This window comes from Triticum dicoccoides, chromosome 5B (genome assembly GCF_002162155.2).
Source record: "Triticum dicoccoides isolate Atlit2015 ecotype Zavitan chromosome 5B, WEW_v2.0, whole genome shotgun sequence".
NCBI lineage: Eukaryota > Viridiplantae > Streptophyta > Magnoliopsida > Poales > Poaceae > Triticum > Triticum dicoccoides.
The window spans coordinates 712,308,805-712,313,469 of record NC_041389.1 but is presented as its reverse complement, the minus strand read 5'-3'; the positions used below and the strand labels follow the sequence as shown (position 1 = coordinate 712,313,469).

Sequence of the window (4,665 nt, the reverse complement as noted above, 5' to 3'; positions counted from 1 at the left end):
TATTCATGCCCATTTTCCCTATTCCTTTCCGCCATCGCCCGCCTTTGCTTCCGCCCCTCCGCCGCTGGCGATTCCGCCAAATTTGCAGGTAGAAACGCGCCGCGGGGCCGCCACCATCCTTCTGCGTCGTCAGGCCACATATTGTCTGCTATTTTCAGATCCACATGTTTCTCTGCCCACAAACAAGAAAATATTTGTGAGATGTTAGACCTGGCCGCGCGACGGAGGTGGATCAATGGGCGACTAGCGGCAGCGCCCCGGCCGGCCGGAGGGAAATCTAGGAGGGACAGTCAGACGCACCGACCTGGCCGCGCGACGGAGGTGGCTTCCTCCGTTCCGTCCAGATCCACGGGCGGGACGCTGGACGTGGGGAGCGGAGCGCCGGAGGAGCCGCGCCTACGGCTTCCGGCCGCATACAAGCGATTGGTTCTGCTTCTAACCAAGGTTTCAACCGGCCTCCGAATCCGGTCGCCGCCGCCGCCACCGCCGCCGCCGGACAAGCTCAACATCGACGACGACCCAGATGAGGACAGAATCAGCGGGCTCACCGACGACATCCTCCTCGGAATCCTCGAACGCCTCGACCTGCGCGACGCGGTCCGCGCCGGCGCAGTCTCCACGCGGTGGCGGCACCTCCCCCACCGGCTCTCGCGCCTGCACCTCGACGTCCGCCACTTCGGCGGGGCGACTGATCCGGTCGCGACCATGGAGGCGTTCACGGCCGCGATGTGCATGCTACTGTCTCCTCCGGCCGAGTGCAAGCGCGCCATCAAGACCCTCCTCCTCGACTTCTTCCCTGAGTCGGACCCTCACCTGAGATCCATAGGCCGCGCCATTGAGGACGTTGTCACCCGCGGTGAGACTGAATGTCTTGAATTTTACATACGCTCGACATGCGCGGAAGAAGCTGGCGGGGTGCGTGCGCAGTCCGCGAAGGAGTTCATGTCCTTCTCCCGTGACTGCCCAGTTGCGTTCCGGTGGCTACCGTGCTTACTCTCACGCAACTCATGTTCGGAGACACCGATGTGGCCGAAATCATTAGGGCTTGCGATAACCTCAAGCACCTGACCCTTAGATTCTGCACACTAGTTGAGGAGCACTCCACGTCCACGGTCAAGATCGACACGCCGTGCTCTGGGCTCCAGGTGCTCGACTTGTTCCGCTTTGTTTGCACGCGGGTCGAGCTTGTCTCTGTCCCCAAGCTCAGGCAAGTGTGGTGCGAATCATGGTACTGGGGGAACCCCCCGGTGAGCTTCGGCTACGTTCCAGAGCTTCGCGATGTGATCTTCAGCTCTCATGCCTTGACGTGGCAGGCACCATTCTTGCTGAGCGAGTGCATGTCAAGGAGTGCCACCAACCTGTCTAAACTCTCTTTTAATTTTTGCTGCCAAATGGTTAGTTAATTTCTATTCATTGCACGAGTTTGCGATGCTTCTAGATATTGTGCATTCTTCTTCTTCTCTGCTAAATGTTAGCTGTCTATTGTGTTCTTGCTGCAGATTTGGATTAAGCCGGGACATCCAAAGCACCTCACTGCTATGTTCAGAAACCTGACGGATGTGGAGTTTTTCGCTATCTTTCCTGAGTGTGATCTGAGCTGGACCCTGTTTATCCTTGAAGCTGCACCTGCGCTGCAGATTTTCAAAGTATGGTGATTACTTTACCTTCTTTAAATTTAATCCACATCTTAGCCTGGATATATATAACTCACTTCTAGTATGACATGCTTCCGGAATATTCAACATTAACAAGATATGCCAGGAAATCGATCTGATTTTCAGTTACTCATCAAACTCTGTTAGAAGTAGGTAATTACATTTTAGCTAGGGAACACATGGATTGCATATGCATGATGGTGCAATGCAACCGGAGGTTTCGTTGCTCCACTGAATTTTGTAGAGGGGACTATGATTTCATAGGAATCCTGGAAGCATATTCATGTGTGTTACTTTTATGCAGGATTTAGTTCAAGCACATTCTTTTAAAAGCTTTGTAGGGGCCTAAACTTACCTAAATGGTAGTATTGATCTTGTTGCAAAATTTTAAATGGCAAAGGTGTTTAACTGCAATTGTTAGAGCATCTCCAACAGATGCCCAATATTAGCGTCGCGCCCAAAAAATCACAAGTTTAGCGCGCGCGGAGTTAAAAGTAGCACTCCAGTGGACGCTGCATAATAGTGCTCGCGGTAAAAAGTGTTGAGCGCGCCCGAAGAAACCGGACAAGAAGCTGTATATTTGAGGCCTGAGCTTCCGCGCGCTGTACTTCTCCCGCGCGCTGAACTCCTTGCGTGCGCCTGCCGTTAGCCTCCTCGCGTACGCGCGCCAGCCTGCCATGGGCGCGAGGCGTGCGGCCACGGCAGGGCGGCGCGGCGCGGCCACGGCCACGGCAGGGCGGCGCGGCCACGGCCACGGGTGGCGGCGGGCAGGGGAGGAGCACGGGCGGCGGCGGGCAGGGGGCGAGCAAGGGAGGCGCGGCCACGGCGGGGCGAGCAGGGGAGGAGCAGGCCACGGCGGCGGCGCGTAGCCACAGCGGGGCGGAGCGCGGCTGCGGTCCACGGCCACGGCGGCTAGCAGGCGATGGGCGGCAGCGCGTGGCCATGACCATGGCCGCGAGCATGCCACGGGCGGCGAGCTGGGTACGGGTTAATTTTGGGCGTCTGCTGGAGATGTCACTGTTGCTAGCTTGGCTGTATATTTTTAGGCGTCTACTGGAGATGCTCGGTCATGCCGCGCGCTAAAATACTGTTTTGGCAGTAAAAGAAATTTAGCGCGCGGCTCGGTTGGACGCCTGTTGGAGATGTTCTTACTATACATATGGTTTCCTGCATGCATGGGTTGGTTGCCCGTTTAATTGTACCATGTATTGTTTACATTCTATGTCGATCATCCATGCATGAAGTTGTCTTGAGAACGGCATGCTTGTCTCGGAACGGTCGAGGACAGTGCCGAGAAGACCAATGTGGTGTGGGACCCATCCAAGAATTTGAAGCACCTGAACTTGAAGTCGCTGATGATGTTCGGGTTCGAGGAGGAAGACAAGGTGACAAGCTACATAAGGCTAGTCATGGAGCGAGCTGTGGGATTGAAGAGAGTCGAGATGTATGGTGTACACCCATGTGAGAAATGCGACAAGATCCCAGGTGAATGAAGCTTGCAGGCGTCGGGTCGGGTCAAGGAGCGACTCACACATGGATCCTCCTCAACCGTGGAGATATTAATAATGTGCTGACGGGTATTGTCAAGGAATTCTATGTCGTCTCATAACGCTCGCTGCTGTTGCAGTGATGATTCTGCATGTGGTGCACCCAGCAGTTATTTAAATTTCTATGTACTAATAGCCTGAGAATACTCGATTGATCTGGACCGTGCAGTGTGGCTATATTGTGTGTACTGCGGTCTGGATGCATCCTTTTCTTTTCATTAATTACTTGCCTTTTGTATGCTGATTTGTTCACCTGCTGGGGCCATCGCTCAAATTCTTCACTTCTTAGGAAACCTTGTGACACTGCTGAAGCAGCTAAGGCAATGTAAGCGAGGTTGACTGCGACGCTGTACATAATTGCATCTTGTACTTCATTCAAATTCTTTTGTCGATCTGTTTCCAGAATGTGGATGAATTCGGGAAACCTGCTTGTGGTAGGCGTTCAAAAGTTTTGTACAACTGACTGGACAAGGCACAAATTATTTGGATGGCCGGCGGGAGAACGGGGTAGCACGCATTCAGACAGAGATACACAGGAAGAGCACATGCCCATCCAAGAATATTTCAGAGTCTGCACTTCACATACACAGCGTACTGCCATATCCACAAACTCCATAATTATTGACCGCATGGAGTAAATGACTTCATATTCACATCACTACCGGAACAGGGCTCTACGCCGACAGCCAAATATATGCCAACGGCTGCCGTTGGCCTAGTCCGAGCTATGCCGACAGCTAACTCCTGGCCGTCGGCGTACAATGGCCGTCGGGCTATCCGCGTCTACGCCGACAGCAGCCGTCGGCATATATAGGCCGTCGGCTTATTCCAGACTACGCCTACAGCTGCCGTCGGCATATATAGTCCGTCGGCATAGATGCGGGCCCGCTGACAACTGTCATCACGGCCGGCTAACGACGTCAAATCTATGCCGACGGCCGTGACGGTGGCCGTCGGCATAGATACAGGTGACCGATCCAGAGCGCACCGACCAGGAGCTATGCCGACGGCAGCTGTCCATCTGCCCTGGCCGCATTTGCCGTCGGCATAGTTTTTTTTCTTTTTTCCATATATTATTATTATTATTATTAAGCATACAATATGTGTTAATAAGCATACCTATAGATTGTGTTAATAAGCATATAGTATGTGTTAATAATCATACATATAGTTTTTTTCTTTTTCTTCACTGTTTTCTTTATTATTTTTATTTAACTAACTTACATACAGTATGTGTTAATAAGCATACATACATTATTTTTCGGTTCTGTACAAAGCGTTGTGACCCCCCTCACGAACGGTGCCGCCGCCAGCCGGCAACTGGAATGGGGAACAGCCGCATCGGGTCTATACGAAGGGGACTTTGCTCCAAGTGTTTATATATATCAGATGACCTACCACAACCGGATGGTGTTATGGCATGTCCGAAGAGGCGGCACGCATCTCCGGGGTGTGGCCCCGTC

At 52.9% G+C, this 4,665-nt stretch overlaps 1 pseudogene; it reads left to right on the top strand.

Moving 5' to 3' along the window:
- The first annotated feature begins 201 nt into the window (after positions 1–201).
- On the top strand, positions 202–3,371 carry LOC119310686 (annotated as a pseudogene).
- Positions 3,372–4,665: the final 1,294 nt, after the last annotated feature.